General features: G+C 49.5%; 1 protein-coding gene across 1 annotated transcript in view; it reads right to left on the bottom strand.

The window, feature by feature from the left end:
• The window catches only part of LOC136837314 (transcription elongation factor, mitochondrial), a 250,307-nt gene extending 231,063 nt beyond the window's left edge, over nt 1-19,244 (bottom strand). Inside the window, exon 1 of the mRNA XM_067102072.1 lies at nt 19,222-19,244. The gene's annotated coding sequence lies outside the window, so the exon portion shown is untranslated. The remainder of the gene's footprint in view (nt 1-19,221) is intronic.
• Between the last annotated feature and the right edge of the window lie 781 nt (nt 19,245-20,025).

Genomic DNA, 20,025 nt, shown 5'->3' with positions numbered 1-20,025 from the left:
GGCGCAGACTTCCTAGGGCACCACGGACTTCTAGTTGACATCACCAGACAACGCCTCCTCGACACAGGAACATGCCACTCCCGTCAGCTCTCCACCGGACCTGGAATGCCCACCATCTGCTCCACAGCCCTCAACAGCCAACAGCTACACATCCCTCTGACAGGAGTTCCCAGACGTATTCAAACCAGAGCTGCGCCAGTCGCCTGGAGCTTGAGCAAAGATGGTATCTTCCACCACATCACCATGACGGGCCCACCAACCCAAGCCAAGTTTCGACGACTGTCCCCCCAAGAAGTTACGAGACACCAAACGGGCCTTCGCAGAGATGGAACGTTTGGGCATCTGTAAAAAGGTATCAAGCAAATGGCGTCCCCCCCCAACATGGTAAAGAAATCCAATGGTTCATGGAGGCCCTGCGGGGATTATTGGCGCCTGAATTTAGTAACAACACCAGACCACTATCCCCTCCGTAACATGCAGGACCTAACGGGTGCACTCCACGGAGCCAAAATTTTCTCCAAGATGAACCTACTGAAGTCATACTTCCAAGTCCCTGTACATCCCAATGACGTCCCAAAAACCGCCATCATCACGCCTTTCAGGTGCTACACATTTTCCTCTTCTGCTTTCGGTCTCAGGAATGCAACCTGATGGACACCATCTTGGGAGATCTGCCTTTCTGCATCTGCTATGTCGACGACATTCTCATCTTCTCCAGGTCCCAAGAGGAACACCTCTGCCATGTCTGGTCTGTCATGAAACACCTGCAGGACAGCGGATTAGTTGTCAGGTTCGACACGTGCATTTTCGGGAAAGAAAAAGTAGACTTCCTCATCCACGAGATTTCCCCAGCAGGAGTGCGCCCCACGGCCTCTAAAGTAAAAGCTATAGAAAATTTCCCGGAACCACAAACCATCAAGGCCGTTCAGGAGTTTTTCAGGATGATAAACTACTACCAGCGCTTCATCCCAGATATCGCCCGCATCATATACCCCCGACGTCAATCCTGAAGGGGAAACCAAAAACACTAACGTGGGAAGCTCCACAGCAGCAGGCATTCATTCAAACGAAAAGGGCCCTCTCCAGTGCTACCACCTCAACTCACCACAACCCCGCTGCTGCCCTCAGGTTGACAATGGATACCAGCAACATCACCTGTGGTGCAGTACTTGCTGGAGGGAACTGAATTCACAATCCTAACAGATCACAAACCCTTGGTTTACGCATTTGCAAAACGGGGACGCACGGTCTGCAAGGCAACAGCGGCACCTGACCGCCATCTCCGAATTTGGTTGCACCATCAACTATGTTCCTGGCAGGAAAAATCCAGTGGCCAATGCTCTGTCAAGAGTAGAAATCAATTCCCTTCACCTCGGCATCGACCACGAAGACCTAGCAAGAGAACAATCGGACTACAGGATGGCAGTGATGGCTCTCAAATGGAAAGACGTGCCGTTAGCAAACTCAGACACAACTCTCCTCTGCGACACCAGCACAGGCCGCCCACGCCCCCTGGTGCCCGCCTCGAGGAGAAAGCACGTATTCGACGTAGTCCACAGTCTCTCCCATCCATCGGGGTGCACAATGGCGTGCCTCATGACTGACAAGTTTGTCTGGCATGGCATCAACAAGGACGTCCGCAAGCGGGCAAGGAGTTGCATCCCGTGCCAGACTAGCAAAACATCCTGGCACACAGAGTCCGGGATCGAAAATTTTCCCCAGCCTCGTTTACGGTTCGGCCACATCCACATCGACGTCATCGGGCCCCTTCCGCAGTTAGGAGGAGCCAGATACCTCCAGACGTTCATAGACCACTCCACTCGCAACCCTGAAGCAACCCCCATGGATGGAGCTTCAACAACATCATGTGCAGAGGCCCTTCTCTCCAGTTGGATCAGCCACTTTGGAGTAACAGACAGCATCACTAAAGACAGGGGTCCTGCCTTCCTGTCAGAGATCTGGGTCTCCTTGGCATGTCTGATGGGTAAAACTCTACACAGGACAACAGCATGCAACCCCGCAGAGAATGGCATGGTCGAGAGGGCACACCGCTCTTGAAGCAGCTCTCAGGGCATGCTGCACCGACGAAAAGTGGAAGGAACAGCTGCCCTGGGTCCTGCTGGGTCTCCACACCGCACTGAAAGCAAATGGTGACGCTTCCCCTGCTGAGAAAGTCTACGGGGAAACACTGGCCATGCCCGGAGAGTTCTTCCCGCCGTCGGCCGACAACACCGACACCCCTGTCCTGAGGCTGAGGGAACTCGCACAGAAGTTCGCGCACTGCCACGAGACCTTCGTCAACAGAACCATCACCATCCTCTACAAGTAATGGTGGCAAGTATAGGATCCTTGGCCTAGTGGGCATGTGCCAGGGCCAGCAAACGTCCAGCGGCCCCCCAACCGCTGTCTGCCCACCAACTTTGTTCACTCCACCCTCTAAGAGGTATGGTGGCAAGTCCAGGATCATTGGCCTATTAGGCATGCACCAGGGTTAGCGAACATCCAGCAGCCCCTCAACCGCTCTCTGCCCGCCAACCTTGTTCACTCCATCTTCTATGAGTAATGGTGGCAAGTTCAGGATCCCTGGCATAGTGGGCATGTCACAGGGCCAGTGAACGTCCAGCAGCCCCTCAACCGCTGTCTGCCTGCCAACCTTTTTCATTCCATCCTCTACAAGTAATGGTGGAAAGTCCATGACCCCTGGCCTAGTGGGCATTTGACAGGGCCAGCAAACATCCAGCAGCCCCTCAACTGCTGTCTGCCCACCAACCTTGTCCGTTCCACCCTCTACAATTAAGGGTGCCAAGTCCAGAATCCCATGGCCTAGTGGGTATGTGACAGGGCCAGGAAACGTCCAGCAGCCCCTCAACTGCTGTCTGTTCACCAACCTTGTTCATTCCATCCTCTACCTGTAATGGTGTCAAGTCCAGGATCCCTGGCCTAGTGGGCATGTCACAGGGCCAGCAAACATCCAGCGGCCCCTCAACTGCTGTCTGCCCGCCAACCTCGTTCCATCCTCTATGAGTAATGGAGGCAAGTCTAGGATCCCTGGCCTAGTGGGGACATGCTAGGGCCAGCGAACTTCCAGCAGCCTCTCAACAGCTCTCTACCCCGCCAACCTTATTCGTTCCATCCTCTATGAGTTATGGTGTCAAGTCCAGGACAAGTAACCTACTGGTTCTTAGCCATGTTAAATAAGTCTAATCCTTCGGGCCAGCCCTAGGAGAGCTGTTAATAATCAGCTCAGTGGTCTGGTAAAACTAAGGTATACTTAACTTAACTGGCCTATTGGGCACGTGCTAGGGCCAGCGAACGTACAGCAGCCACTCATCCGCTGTCTGACCAACAACCTTGTTATTTCCATCCTCTAAGAGTAATTGTAGCAATTCCAAGATCCTTGCCTAGAGAGCATGTGACAGGGCCAGTGAAAGTCCAGCGACCCCTCAACTGCTCTCTGCCCGCCAACCTTGTTCATTCCACCCTCTACGAGTAATGGTGGAAAGTCCAGGACCCCTGGCCTAGTGGGCATGTGACAGGGCCAGTAAACATCCAACGGCACCTCAACCGCTGTCTGCCCGCCAACCTTGTTCGTTCCATCCTCTGCGAGTAATGTTGGCAAGTCCAGGATCCCTGGCCCAGTGGCCATGTGACAGGGCCAGCGAACGTCCGGTGGACCCTCAACCGCTGTCTGCCCGCCAGCCTTCTCCATTCCATCCTTTACGAGTAATGGTGGCAAGTCCAGCACCCATGGCCTAGTGGCCATGTGACAGGGCCAGCGAACGTACAGCAGCCGCTCAACTGCTGTCTGACGGCCTACCTTCTTTGTGCCATCTTCTACGAGTAATAGTGGCAAGTCCATGATCCCTGGCCTAGTGGGGATGTGACAGGGCCAGCAAACGTCCAGCAGCCCCTCAACCACTGTCTGCCCGCCAACCTTCTTCATTCCACCCTCTACGAGTAATGGTGGCAAGTCCAGCATCCCTGGCCTACTGGGCATGTGACAGGGCAAGCGAACATACAGTGGCCCCTGAACCGCTGCCTGACGGCCTACCTTCTTCGTTCCATCCTCTACTAGTAATGGTGGAAAGGCGAGGATCCCTGGCCTAGTGTGCATGTGAAAGGGCCAGCGAACGTCCAGAGGACCCTCGACCGCTGTCTGCCAGCCAACCTTGTTCATTCCATCCTCTACGAGTAATGGTGGAAAGTCCAAGATCCATGGCCTAGTGGGCATGTGACAGGGCCAGCGAATGCTGTCTGCCCGCCAACCTTCTTCATTCCATCCAGTACGAGTAATGGTGGCAAGTCCAGCATCCCTGGCCTAGTGGGCATGTGACAGGGTCAGCGAACGTCCAGCAGCCCCTCAACTGCTGTCTGCCCGCCAACCTTGTTCAATCCATCCTCTACGAGTAATGATGGCAAGTCCAAGATCCCTGGCCCAGTGTGCATGTGCCAGGACCAGTGAATGTCCAGTGGCCCCCCAATTACTGTCTGCCCACTAACCTTCTTCATTCCATCCTCTGCGGGTAATGGTGGCAAGTCCAGTGTCCCTGACCTAGTGGGCATGTAATGCTGGCAAGTGCAGCATCACTGGCCTAGTGTGCATGTGCCAGGGCCAGTGAACGTCCAGCAGCCCCCCAACTGCTGTCTGCCTGCCAACCTTGTTCACTCCATCCTCTACGAGTAATAGTGGGAAGTCCAGGATCCCTGGCATAGCAGGCATGTGCCAGGGCCAGCAAACGTCCAGCGGTCCCCTAACCGCTGTCTGCCCGCCAACCTTGTTCACTCCATCCTCTACGAGTAATAGTGGGAAGTCCAGGATCCCTGGCATAGCAGGCATGTGCCAGGGCCAGCAAACGTCCAGCGGTCCCCTAACTGCTGTCTGCCCACCAACCTTGTTCACTCCATCCTCTAGGAGTACTGGTAGCAAGTCCGGGATCACTGGCCTAGTAGGCATGTGCCAGGGCCAGCGAATGTCCAGCGGCCCCCCAACCGCTGTCTGCCCACCAACTTTGTTCACTCCATCCTCTAAGAGGTATGGTGGCAAGTCCAGGATCATTGGCCTATTATGCATGCACCAGGGTTAGCGAACATCCAGCAGCCCCAGCTCCCTGCTTGCCAATTCATCATATTGGATGTCAGCTAGGCAAGCTAAATTTCTCCATCGTCTGCTGCTGTTGTTGCTAGACACTTTTCCGCTGTTGTTGCTAGACGCTTCCATGATGCTTAATTTTTTAATATTTCACTTGAATAAACACCTTTAGTCGACGCTTTATCATGCTATTCTGACTTTAATCTAATAACCGACAGTTCACGAACACTTCTAGCTATAGTTCACTCGCTAGTCTTATGTTATACGCGTGAATTTGGGTTGATTATTCAGACCAAGAACGAGTACGTCTTCCGACCAAGAATGGGCACTCCGAGAGAGAGAGGAGAGACATTACAGAGATTTCAACACCTGAATGATTGCGGGTAAATGGCATAAGTATTCGATAAATGGTTTTATCATTCGTTAAATCTATGAAAGTGATGTGTAATGAGATATTATCATTGATCTTAAGGGAAAATAGCAAAAACTATTATTTCTGAGTTCAGTCCCGTGTCAGCCGGTGAAATTCCATTACAGCACGAATTTCTAGGTATAATAATGCTAGATATACCAGAGAAAAAGAGCTTTTCAGGAAAGCTGGGGTTACTACCCCCAGTCGAGCGTCTTCTCGGAAGGCGACGCGGTATAAGGAAGGGTGAGTGAAATACCACTACCACGGAAACATACTCGAAAGATCTCTCCTTATCAAAACCCCCGGAACAGAGCGGTGAGCCGTTACAGCCCCTACACTCAACACCCGCCAGGACGGCGACACCAGCGCCACCTACCTCATTCCATTTTCTAGCACGTGATTGCGACCTTTTCCTTTGTGTGCTCGTGCCCCTTTTTTGGATTATTTTCATCTTCGCCATGTCATCGAGCAGCTTTACCATCTCCAAGTTAAGTACCATCTTCTTGTGGGGTTTTGTTCTATTTTTTGGCTGTTATGGTCTCGTCTTTTCATAAATATTGAGATCTTATTATGACGCCATGGGCGTCCCTCCGCCAGCCATGTCGACCCATGCGAGGCGACCCCATCAGTTCTTTTCTGTTGGGGTTGTCTCCTTGTCGTTATAGATATATTTTTGTCCCTTGGTTCCCATCCTGGTGGCTCCCCCCTTTTTTTCCCGAAATTACGTATCATTGGCCTATCGGCCTTTGTGAGGGTGATGCCCCGTCCAGGTACCCCCCCCCCAGGTTGGGTTCCTTATTATTTTTGGTCTCTATTAGGCTAATTATTTTATTCTTGGAGATGGTGCTCTCTTTTTATTTTATTTTATTTTTTGTTTACCTCCTCGTGGTGGCGGCAGCCTCAGATCTAACCGCTTCCCCGAGGTAGGCTACGCACCCTATTGAGCACATTTTTGTTCCCATTTTTATGTGTGATGGTTATTTAGTGGAGTAGGCTTGTTTTGCTTCCATCCCCTTGCCCTGGGTGTGGAGATCATCAGGTTGAGGGAGTTTTGGTTGCTGTTTCCTCCGGGGTCGTTTTTTGGTGGGCAGAGTGAGCCCCTTAGTTCTCTTCCTTCATTTGGGGGAATAGAGTTCTTTGGATGTGTTTCCTCTAGGCTAGTCGCCTCCTTGCCCCCTCTTCTCGATCCCGGTTGGTTCTCGGCACAAAATTTCTCTCCCTGTTGCTTCCTCCTCCCCTCCGCACTCCTTCCATTTTCCTAGCCTATACTAGGTTAGGTCCCTATTAGGCTTCGCCTAGGAAGGAGTCGGGCATCGGGCTGGGTAGCTTCCCTTAGTAGTAGGCTACCCTCCCAAGTTTCATTATTCTTGGAGTGGTGTATGTGTGCAGTTGAGCGGGTGATATGTTTTTCCCCCTGTCTCCTGTTCCCTTTCTTCGTAGCCTACCTCTCTCCCCTACTCCACCCCCTCCCCCTCACCACCCCTCCAGCCTTGCTCTACTCGTGCGGGTGACGCTAGATGGCGTTTTCTCAGAGTTCAGGGACTCTTCCATTTGGTAGAGGGATTCGCTCCCTCCCATACAGTCCCTAGCATCGCTGTGTTGGTGTTGGTGGTTCGTTAGCTCGAACGTGTTCGACACTCTATCCCACACTTCTTTTCTCCCCGTCGGGTTACGTGGATAGGGTAATATATAATTGCTCCGGCTTATGTTATAAACATACGAGCATCTTGCCCACCTTGTTTCTCCGGGGAAGTAAGTGAGGAAGGGATTTATATTATATAAGGGAGAGCGGATCCCTCCGGTCTCGGAGTATTACCCTTGTACCGTCACTTGTTTAATGTTATTGTTTATGAATTTATATATTTAGATAAGTCTGTTTATCTAACGGAGTACTCTCTCATTTATATATATATATATATATATACGTGAGTCCAGTTCTACACCGGGGGCTCCGCCGTTATTTTTACTGGCAGCCCTTGTGGTGAGTTCTTGGTGTCTCATTCCTTTCATTTCCCGGGTATTCCGGGGTCTGGAAGCTTTTACCTTCCACTCTGGGTAATTTAGAGCTTATTGGCCTAGTTTATGATAAGGGAGTTCTTCTCCGCCGGAGTATTCCGGTTGTAGTCGAATTTCCCGGCCTTGCCGGCTTTAGATTGCTTAGGGTGGTGGGTTCATGTACTTTTTCTACTTACAGACTGTTCGCTGTGAGGAGCCGGGGTGTACCGCTTCACTCCAACAACCCTACGGTCACGTAGTGTGCCGGACCCACGCTGGTTGTGCGGTCCGGCTCGACGACCTGGTAGTTTGGCACCCTGATGGTTGTGAGGTTTGCTTCGCCTTATGCGCAACCGTCCAGGATGAGTCGGTAAGTGACAGTCTTCCTCCGTTTTACGCTCCTCATATTGTATATTGTTTACGAGGTTCCCGGACTGTTTTTTCGTTCTTGGCTAATTGTTGGTTTTCTTACAGGCGGGCGACTCTTCCAAGAAGTCTGCCTTGGAATCCCTCCGGGCCTGGGTGGCTGGGTTTGGCAGGAATGTTCCGTCGGGGAAGCCCTACGTCCTCGATGCTAAGTTGAGGGACCTGCTCTACCCCGGCGCACGGGTGGCGGCCGCAGTGCCAGAAGATCTTGCCACCCCCATCATCCAGCAAATCCGGGATGCGACCCAGCCACCCCAAGTGGATATCCTCTCGCCGAGGTTTCGGAGGACGTCGCCGCCTTAGACTTAGACCTGGAACCCATGAACACCGAACAGGACCAGGTGGTAAGTAGCGAGGTAGGTGAGGTTGTTGGGGCGGGCCCCCCCCTTTTTGACTCCCCAGCTTCATCTATTTCTTCATTCGCAGGTTTTGTGAAGTCTTCCTCCTTGGGTGATAGAGCTCCGTCTGCTATCCCCAAGTTGAAGTTGAAGACTTCATGGAAGGCGAAGGGCTATAAGTCCTCGTCCTCCAAGAAGGCATCGCCCTTCCCCGTCGAGAGGCTAAGGTCTCAGGACCTGTAGCCTCCGGGAGCAAGTCTGGTTCCTCCGGCAAAGGCGCGAGTAAGAGGGCTGCAAAACCAAGCCCTCCTCGCCAGCCTGCCTTCGACGCAGAGGCCTTTGCGAACCAACTTTTCAGAAAGTTCACGGAGGATTTGGACACGAGATTCACCAAAATCTCCGAAAAGTTGGCCAGTCATGATAATATACTGGCGGAACGGCTCGCCCACCCCAGCCGAACCCCAGTATGTCATCCCCGACACAGCGGACCTCCCGCCATTCGATGTCGGTAACCCTTGGCGTTTCGCCCTCCGTGCCATCCAACATGATGGCAAACTCACGGTTGAAGGTCTTGGCACGAGACGGTTGGAGGAATTGGAATTCTTCCCCGCCGATCTCTTGCCCCCCTACCCAGGCTTCGTGAGATTAACGGAGGAAGCATGGATTCGGTCGGATAAGGTTCCTAGGGAGACTGTCATCGTCCCCTAGGGACCAAGCTCAGTCGGCTCTCCTGCACACTCTGGACGGAGTGGCAGGCAGAAAATACGAAGTTGACTCCTTTCAAGGAAACTTCACAATGTTCGCCCTGGGAGACAACCTGCCCACCCCTTGCTTGAACAAAGTCGCTCTGGCTACGGCCCGAGTGTGCTTTGAAGGTAATCCGTTACCGCAGCTGAGAAACAGACCCCACTTCCCTGGTATTCCCAGGAAGTGACGAGTTCTGGTGGACGCTCCGTCCACTTTCACTGTCGGAAAACTGGACCCCTTCTGTGCTTCCTCACAGTTCAGTGAGCAGCTCCCCAAGCTGCCGGAATCTTTGTTAAAGGCGGAGTTTGATGCCCGGACTAAGTTAGCCCGGTCCTTGAACTCCGTCTGCCTTCACTGAAGCTACTGCCGTCTCCCTGCGCCGGACGAGCCATTCTTTCAGGTCTTGGCTAAGTCCCTGCTAGCTGGCTTTCAGTCTGACCTTTTCGAGTTCATCATGGCCAGACTGGAATGCAGAAAGTTCATTTTGCCGATGCCACTATCCGTCACGAGCCTAACAAGCTCGTTAGAGCTCGATCTGGGGGCCTAACCTCTTCCCAGAAGAAGAGGTTACGAATGTTATGGCCGAGGCTACAAGGGCCAACCAGAGTCTGCGCTCTCACTGGGGCATTTCTGCCTACAAGCGCAAGACCCCAGAGTCTGGCGGCCCCAGACGAGAGGAGGCAAACGTTTCAGGAGGCATAAGAGGCCCCACCATCAGGCGGTAGTTCAAGCCGTCCCGGTCTCAGCAGTGGCACAGCCCTCCACCTCAAGGCTCACCCCCAACAGTATGTGCTGGTCCAACCAGCTCATTCCCTTGCTGCGCCCTCGTATGTTGCTTCGCCAGCATACAACCCCACCTATGAGGGCCGTGGATACTTTCACGGCCTTAATAGGATCGCAAGGGGGGGAAGAGGCAGAGCCCCTCATAGAGGAAAACCCAACACCACCCCAAGAGGAAGGCCTGGACGTGGTAGAGGGAACAAACCCGCTCCCTCCCACTGAGAGGACTCAGGTAGGTGGTCGCCTGTATTGGTTCAGGGACCAATGGACCTTCAGCCCTTGGGCACACAGCATTGTGTCCAAAGGACTAGGATGGAGCTGGATCAAGAACCCTCCTCCTCTAACCAGATTTTACCAGCCACCCTCATCAATCCTACAGGATTACGTGACAGAATTGCTCAACAAACAAGCAATAAAGAAAGTAAGGCACCTAAAGTTTCAAGGCAGGTTATTCACTGTTCCCAAAAAAGACTCCGATCAGCAAAGAGTGATCCTGGATCTGTCGCGTCTAAATCTCTACATAAAATGCGACAAATTTCGCATGCTTACGGTAGCTCGAGTGCGGACTCTACTTCCGCGTGGAGCCGTCACCACCTCTATCGATCTTTCAGGCGCTTATTATCACGTCCCGATTGCGCGGAACTTCTCTCAGTTCCTCGGTTTCAGACTCGGGAATCAAGCCTACTCCTTCAGGGTCATGCCCTTCGGTCTAAACATTGCGCCCAGGGTATTCACCAAGCTGGCGGACACAGTAGTGCAACAACTCCGGTCCCGAGGGATATCCCTAGCAGCGTACTTAGACGATTGGATAATTTGGGCACCAACAGTTCCGGAGTGTCAGAAGGCTACGTCCATAGTCATCAACTTCCTGGAGTCGTTAGGTTTTCAACTGAACAGAGAGAAGTCCCGCCTGACTCCGGAGTCCCGGTTTCAGTGGCTGGGTCTCCAGTGGGATCTGTCCTCTCACACGTTATCTCTCCCGCCTCCCAAGAGGAAAGAGATAGCATCTCTCACCAGGAAATTTCTCAAAAATCAATCGGCATCCCGCTGATCCCAAGAAAGAGTCCTTGGGTCTCTTCAATTTGCCTCAGTGACGGACCTGCTCTTAAAGCGAAACTAAAAGACATAAACAGAGTGTGGCGGAGTCGAGCCAATGTCAAGCTCAGAGACAAGGTCTCCTCTATTCCTCGAATCTTAAAGACAAGACTGCGGCCTTGGACCACAGTCAGAGGCCTGTCCAAATCAGTTCCTTCAATTTCCCCCTCCGGCACTAGTTGTTCACACAGACGCTTCCCTAAGCGGCTGGGGATATTCACCAAAACAGAAAGTACAAGGAACGTGGTCCACAATGTTTCAGCAGTTCCATATAAATACCCTGGAAGCTATGGCGGTCTTTCTAACTCTAAAGAAAATCCGCCCACCCCAACCGGATTCATATCAGGCTGGTATTGGACAGCGCAGTGGTAGTTCATTGCATCAACAGGGCGGCTCCAAATCAGGTCGAGTAAACCAAGTAATAGGTTGCTATCTTCTCCCTGGCGAACAAGCACGGCTGGCACCTGTCAGCCACCCACCTAGCGGGGGTGCGGGCGTGGTGGCGGATTCCCTGTCCAGAGCTACTCCGTTGGAGACGGGTGGTCCCTGGACGGGGAATCTTTCAAATGGATTTGCCGGGTTCCGGGTCTCCAAGTGGATCTGTTGCGACGGAGAGCAACTTCAAGCTCCCCTGTTACGTGGCCCCGAACCTGGACCCTCAGGCGTGCGCCACAGGCGCAATGACAGTAGATTGGAACAATTGGGAGAAAATTTATCTGTTCCCTCCAATAAATTTACTGCTGAAAGTATTACACAAACTCAGGACATTCAAGGTCAACCAGCCCTAGTAGCCCCTATTGGCCGAAGAGCAATTGGTTCCCTCTTCTTCAGGAACTGGGATTGCGGAGTCTTGATTCCCAAGCCCATACTGACCCAGACAGTACAAACCAAGACTGTGTCAGCTTCCTCAAGAATTCAGAATGCCCTAGTTTTATGGACTTTATAAAATTCGCAGCCCAAAAGGAGCAAACATTGACCCTGTCAACACTCTGTTTTTAGAATCAGATAAAAGAGATTCTACTCTTAGACAGTATGACTCAGCAGTCAAAAATTAGCCCCCTTCCTGAAAGCATCTGAAGCCAAAATCATGACGACTAATTTAGGAGTTTCTTTCTTTAGATCACTGTTTGAGAAAGGCCTTGCTCCGGCCACTATTACCACAGTCAAGTCAGCCCTGAAGAAAGTATTTCTATACGGCTTTAAAATCGACCTTACAGATTCCTATTTTTCATCTATCCCCAGAGCATGCGCTCGTCTGAGACCCGTATCACGCCCACATTCTGTTACGTGGTTTCTCAATGACGTCCTTAAGTTAGCATCAGAGATGGACAACTTTCAAAGCTCTTATCAGGATCTGTTAAGGAAGACTTTATTTCTGATTAGCTTGGCTTCAGGTGCTAGAATCTCAGAGCTATCGGCTCTCACTAGAGGTGATAATTTTGTGAACTTCCTCCCGTCCGGAGAGGTCCTCCTTTCCCCTGACCCTAGATTCTTAGCCAAAAACGAAGACCCACAAGACAGGTGGTCTCCTTGGAAGGTGGTGCCCCTTCCTCAAGACCAGTCTTTATGTCCATTTATACACTTAAATCTTACCTTTTAAGAACTCCACAGAGTAAGTCGGGTCCTCTTTTATCAGGGAGAAAGGTGGTACACTTTCACTGAATGCTATAAGACAACAAATTCTGTATTTTATTAAACAGGCCAACCCAGATTCAGTTCCTAAGGTTCATGATATTCGAGCAGTTGCTACTTCCATTAATTACTTTCATGATATGGACTTCTCAGAACTATCTAAATATACGGGTTGGAAATCACCTCTAGTGTTTAAACGCCACTATTTAAAATCGCTCGAAGCCCTGAAATTTTCTACTATAGCTGTGGGAAGTGTCATCTCCCCACCTTAACTAATCATATCCTTATCCTATCCTTTCCCCCCAGCCCGCCTGCCTCATTTACTTCTCTGCTTATCCTCCTGGTTGATCATGCCTCACTGCCTGGCTCCTCATATTGATGTATCTTGTCTCTGTTGAGTGGAAACTGTAATCTGACATGTTATGATTGTTTTTCTTGTGGGGTACTGGGCGGTTTTTTTTTGCTCCATGTACCCCAGATATATGTATATGTACTGTATATTTTATTTTCCATTGATTTTGTCTCTTACGTGTTTAGCCTAAGTTTACGTGTGTAGCTTTAAGATTGTATATGCATTTATCTTATGCACATTTCATGTTTCAATATGCTTTAGTAATGTTAAGTATTTTTGGGGCCTCTTCCCGTTGTGCGGGGACTTCCCCACTTTTCATAGTATTAAGTTTTGATGTGCCTTAGGTTTTAGTATTCTTGCTACATGTAAGAGATTCCCTGATTAAAATTATTTTTGTAATTTATGTTTTTTCTTCAGATTACCCTCTTTTCCTCGTAGTTGCAGCCTTGGCATGATTCTCTATCACTATTTCACCGGCTGACACGGGACTGAACTCAGAAAAGGGATTTTGACAAAGGAAAAATCTATTTCTGAGAAGGTCCCGTGTCTGGGTGACCCTCCCTGACTCACCTAGTACTCCCCCGCTAGTTGCACATGCCAAGTCTGGGGTTAGTGCTAGCATGGAATGGTAGGTGGCGCTGGTGTCGCCGTCCTGGCGGGTGTTGAGTGTAGGGGCTGTAACGGCTCACCGCTCTGTTCGGGGTTTTGATAAGGAGAGATCTTTCGAGTATGTTTCCGTGGTAGTGGTATTTCACTCACCCTTCCTTATACCGACGTCTTCCTAGAAGACGCTCGACTGAGGGTAGTAACCCCAGCTTTCCTGAAAGCTCTTTTTCTCTGGTATATCTAGCATTATTATACCTAGAAATTCGTGCTGTAATGGAATTTCACCGGGTGACACGGGACCTTCCTCAGAAATAGATTTTTCCTTTGTCAAAATCCCTTTATTATTACTCCACCAGATGAAGCACTTAATACTGGTTCTTGGATATGTCAAAAATATACATTTCATGTGCATCAAAATGCCGCAAAAATTGGTGAAAAAAAAAAAAAAACCCCCTGTAGGGGCTCGCTGTGCTCGCCTGGTTCATCTTCCACAAAAGTGGTGTCCTGGCTAGGCTAGGCTGTTATAAAAAAATTTTTGTCATCTTTGAAGTGTGATGTCATCATCCATTTCTCTGACGAATTTCCGCTAAAATCCAGCATTGGCAATCGCAACCTACCGTTACCACCACAAACTGCCATCACCAACTCACCATTTGTTTTTCTAACTACCGTCAACTGGACGTCTTAAGACGTCACAACAAGAGCCATTGCCCCATTCTAAACACTATGTGAGGACTGGTTTTATAAACACCCAATAAAATTAAGAGCATACTCTGTCTATATTTCTTAGATGTATAACACCTACGCTTTCTTTACTAACCCATTTAATGAAAGTAACAAATTAATAATGATTACATTTATAAAACAACATATTAGAACTGAATTACTTGTCCCCTATTCACGTGAATAATGAGACTTAAAAACTGACATATAATCACATTTATCTACTCCCTCCCCTCGTCCTAATCCTCTATAATCTCCAGTCTCCAATTCTTTACTCTACATAATTTCTGAAAATTTCCCATGAAACTTTTACTTTAGTAAACACGTTAGTTTGTGAGAGAGGTGCGAAATAATGAGCAGGAAGACAAGTACTGCTGGTTTATTGATGAAGCGACCCGCTTATAAAGAGGCTTGCAGACGTCTGCGTATACGCAGAGACCATGGGTACAAAAATTTACAGGTGACCTGAGGTCAAACTATTTCTCTACGGAAAACATAATGATTAACATTGACTGGTTGGACATAAAAATACCCTGTCACATATACGTGGTGCAAGGTCAAACAAACAGATAATAAATATACAATTCACAATAATGATAATACGATTGTGTTCGTCCGAACCTATGTCACATGTGAAGGCACCGCAGAAAACGGGATGTTCATCACAGAGAACCTGTTGAGCGGGGACTTTACATACTCCCCCCCGCCCAAGACGTAGGCAACGTCTGACCAATGCAATTATCTGGTGGGGGGGGGCAGAGGGGGCCCCGCCTTCTCAATGCCAGCTGGTGGGGGGTGGTCATCTTCTTCGGTGCCCTGTGGAGGGGTGTGTTGGGTTGCCCTCCTGCCTGGTCCCAGGGCCTTCCAGGGGCACCCACAACGTTTTCTTGCGGACGGGGTGGGCTGTGGGGGAGCCATCTCCTGCGGGGGGCTTTGGGAAGTGCCCCCGACGTCTTCCTCCAGAAATGCAGGCTTGAGGCGGTCTATCAATACCCAGTCTTCCTTCCCGTGGACGGCTACCTGAAATGCCTTCTTGTTCCTCTCAAGCACGAGGAAAGGCCCCCTGTAGAGCCTGGTTAAGGGTAGACGTACGGCGTCGTCCCTGACGAAGACGTGGGTGGCGGAGGACAAACCGGGAAGCATGAATGGGGACGACCTGTCGGTATACGAGGTGCATTCAAAAAGTATCCGACCTTTGTCCATAAAAGGACAAATGATCCACCAATTGCAACTTAGTTTTGTTGGAGTTGACAGCACTCTTACTGCGCATGCGTGTAAATTTTAAAAGCTCTAGTGTGTGGCAGTACCAGCCTGTGAGGACCCAGGTGCAGCTGGTACAAGCTTCCGGATTATCGATCCTTACACAACATGCCATGAGGGGCGCCCGAGGAGCGCTACTGCATTAAGTTCTGCTACATTCCATTGGCGAGGGTACACAAATGCAAACTGTCCAGAAGATTCAGCAAGCCTTTGGCGATGAAGCCATGGGGTAACACAAATAAAGCAGTGGTATAATCGTCCTTCAAGCAAGGACAAAGCTCAGTTGAGCAAGCCACGGTCAGGCAGGCCATCCACCAGCAGAAACGAAGAAATCATTGAAAATGGGCGTCGAATAGTGGAGGCCGACCATTGTATAACCATCAACGAAATTACTGAAGAAGTAGGAATAAGCACAGGATCAGTTGGACAATTTTAACGGAAGATTTGGCCATGCGACGAGTATCTGTTAAATTCGTTCCCAAGTTGCTGTTGGAACAGCAGAAACAACTCCGCAGTGAAATTGCACAAGACCTGCTTGACTGTGCTAACAGTGACTCTGACCGTGAAGACTATCATCACTGGTGATGAGACATGCCAGACGGATATGACCGGAAACTAAATTTCAGTCATCACAATGGAAGCATCAGACATCACCAAGACCCAAAAAGCCACGACAGGCGGGCAATGTCAAGGTAATGTTGACATGTTTTTGACTCAATGGTATTGTGCATCATGAATCCTTCCACCAGCAGGACAAACAGTTAATAAGCTGGTATTACCTTGAGGTTCGGCAGCTTGTTCACGGGATGCAGTACAACGAAAACATCCCGAAATGTGGGCGTGTCGAACTGGCAACTTCACCATGACAATGCACCTGCTCATTCTGCTCACCTGATCCACGCTTATCTGGCCAAAACAACACTCCACTTGTTCGCGAGGTCCACTCCCTACTCTCCAGACATGGCACCTTGTGACTTCTGGCTGTTCCTAAACTGAAAACAACTCTGAAAGGGGCGTTTTAGTCAGAGAGGAAATTATGAAAAACGACAGCAGAGCTTTACAGCATCCCAATGTCGAGATTCCAGAGATGTTACCAGCAGTGGCAGCACCGGTGGGAAAAGTGTGTGCACTCCCAAGGGGAGTACTTTGAAGGTGATTGAATAAATTTTTTTCAAATGTGCAAATTTTTCTCTTTATGGACCAAGGTCGGATACTTTTGAATGGACCTCGTATGTCTGCCAGCAGGGGGTGAACTTCCCAACCCTGTTACAGAGCCTCTGCGTTGTTAAGTTGTCCTGGTCCTCTGTGATGAGTTCCCCGGGCGGGGACTGCGGAGGGGTCACCGTTGGCTCTGAAGGTGGTCTCAGCCCTTTAGGACCCAGGGCAGCTGGTACTTCCAATTCTCGGAGGTGCAATATCAGCCATGAACGCCTTCAGGGACCTGTGGAATCTTTGCACCATTCCATTGGCTGCAGGGTTGTAGGTGTGGTGCTGTGGTGAGTGGTCCCCAGCAGGCGTGCCAGGGCATTCCATACCTCAGACAGGAAAGCAGGGCCCCTGTCCATAGTTACAGTATATGGTCCGGGACACCGAACTGGCTGATCCAGCTAGAGGGGAGGGCCTCTGCGCACGCACTGGAGGTGGCTTCTTCCATGGGCGTAGCTTTGGGCCACCTGGTGGAGCGGTCGACGACTGTTGGGGTATCTTGCTCCTCCTGATGGAGGAAGAGGACCCACTAACGTCAACGTGGACGTGCCTGAAAAAGTCTCCCAGGCTGGGGAAAATCGCCCACCCCAGATTCAGTGTTCTTCTCACTTCCATTTTGCTGGCCTGGCACTTTATGCACTATTTTGCCCAGGTTGTCATATCTTCCGTTTTCGTGCCAGACGAACTTCTCCGCCAGCACTAAGGCCGTCGTCCTTCTGGAGGATGGGACAGTCCGTGAATGATGTCATAAGACCAGCCAATATTGGAGGCGGGCACCAGTGGGCTGGGGTGGCCAGTGCTTATGTCACTCAACAGTGTTGGCCCTCCAGGGCCGAGGGCCCATCCTTCCACTTCAGCGGCGTGATGGCAGTGCGGTAAGCTGGAGTCTCTGGTTCGGCAGCTTGTTCACGGGTGAGGTAACAAACGATCCCGAGCTGCACTGTGTCGATCTCAATCCTCAGGTGTCGGCTACTGGGTTCTTCTTGATGGGGAGGTACTTGTTGGTGCAGGTGAACTTGATGTGGGGAAGGCGGGTGCCACTGCTGCCTGGAGGGCCATAAAATCCCCAACCGTGAAGGCGTGAACCAGCAGCTGGTGTTCCGTCCCAAGTTGTGAAGGGCGTACCTTCCAGGAGGAACTTGAAGTGGCGTACTGCCTGGTACACCGCGAAGAGTTCCTGTTGAAGGTGCTGTTGCGGGACTCGGTGGGGTTGAGTGTTCTGCTGAAGAAGGCGGTGGGCTGAGGGGCTCCTTTGACGACTTGTTTCAGGACATGAAAATACTCTGTCACATATACGTGGTGCAAGGTCAAATGAACAGATAATAAGTATACAATTCACTATAATGATAATAAGATTGTGTTCGTCCAACCCTAGGTTGCATATGAAGGCACCGCAGAAAACGGGATGTTTGTCACAGAGAACCCGGTGAGCGGGGACTTTACAAGTTATTAGGTACTTTCCTTTTATCCATCTCACCTCCTTTATTTCTCCAGATTCTATTGTTTCTCTTATTGCTGCAATATCAGTTTTTAATCTCTTACTACTTACTCCTGTACATGTAATTGCAATCATTAGTGTTTTACTATCAGTTTTAACCAATGCTTCTAATTTTCTCTCTCCATAAATGTTTGAAATATAGGCCAATCAATCCTTCTATGGCCTCCCCCACACTCAGAGGCCCTACTTCAATCGTAGATTTTGCTACTCTTCTTGATTTTCTGGATTTCCACTATTGGGACTTCTTCCCTTACAATCTGTCAAGGATATCACATAACCAAATTATGTACGATCATTTTCAATATTCCCAACTGAAGCATCTGCATAGGCTTCCTAGTAAATCTTTTCTTCTCACTTCCATTTTGTTCCTAGTTTTTCTCACTATTTTAATCAGCTTTCTCATATCTTGGGTCGTTTCTTCTTTAAAAGCTTTACTCAATTCACTAAGGCCGTATATTACTGGCATGGCATGCAGCGATATGAAGTTTTCATAATAAAACTAATATTGTAATACTTACCTGAACACCTGAATTAGCCCTTAATCCCACTAGCCCAAACAACTCTCAACTACCCATCCCACTATAGTGGGAATTTTAACAGCCAGCGTTACCAATGCTGCAGGTAAAATCTTGTCACTTGAGCTACCATAACAAACGGTTGGCAACGCTGACACAGGTGTGCGCCGACACCCCCATTTTCATCAATTGCTTTATTCAAAGTCAAAATTGATGTGGGGAAGGAGGGTGGGAATCATTCAGGTGTTCAGGTCCAAGTATTAAAATATTAGTTTTATTATGAAAACTTCATATAAAAATACACTCCCTGAACACCTGAATCTCCGGGCCCGATTAACAACATTTAGAGGAGGAGGGATCAATTCTATTGCATGCCCTTTGACAACCCGCAGAGATGGTAGCTCACCAATCTGCTCTGCATAAGATATCCATTTAGCCAAACACTCACCATATCAATCAATGGTTTCAGTGAAGAGACCTATTGGAGAGTACTTTGATCGAGTCAGGTCAGTACTCTCGGCAGATACCTATCTAGTTAAACACTCACCTTATCAATCGTTGCTTTTGGTGATGAGACATGATGGAAAGTACTTTGATCGCCCTCAGGTCTATTGAACTGTCTCAGTAATTGCAACCTCCCATGTGGTTCTTCAGAACTAACGTATGGAGGAATACGGTGACCTCCCATGTGGCTATTCTGTAGCCTCTCATGTATGGAGGAAATGAAGCAGTGTGAGACGTCTGATCCTCCGGATAAGGTCTGACGACTTCAATGACGAAGTAAGTATCTCTTGTGCCTTGAAATAGCCTAGCCTACTAGACTACCCCCTTGGACTCTGAGGGAAACTATCAAAAGACTAAGATACTTAAAACGTACTAAACCTAAGTTCATGTGATTATATTATCACTGTTGCCTAAGAATTCTAAAGACTAAAAGGAATTCCTCTATCTGGTTAACCTAAGAATCTTCACGTCGAGCCGCATCAGCTAATCAGCTAAATAAACGCCCTAGAAAATAGTCCTGACGCCACTAATGTGGCCTAAGAGAATAACCCTCCGCACCACGCCGAAGATATACCACCTCAGCTAAATGAAAAACCTTAGATAATCCAGACTTCGCACAAGTCCAAAATACAAAGAGCAAAATAGGGCGACATCTCATGATCTCAGCAGTCATTGGAACCAACCTACTGTTGTTACTACTACAACTATAATTGACGAAAAGTTTGATGTTCGCACACCTGTTCTCACATTCAAACGGTTTGTGGACAATGTAGCTCAAGTGACAAGAGTCATCGAACAGACTTTTCAAAATAATTCGACAATGTTCCCGAACAAGGAAAGATTTTAC

The sequence above is a fragment of the Macrobrachium rosenbergii genome, chromosome 58 (assembly GCF_040412425.1).
Source record: "Macrobrachium rosenbergii isolate ZJJX-2024 chromosome 58, ASM4041242v1, whole genome shotgun sequence".
In the NCBI taxonomy this organism is placed as follows: Eukaryota; Metazoa; Arthropoda; class Malacostraca; order Decapoda; family Palaemonidae; genus Macrobrachium; species Macrobrachium rosenbergii.
The sequence above is the reverse complement of the archived record's forward strand: the minus strand, read 5'-3'. Positions and strand labels throughout refer to the sequence as shown.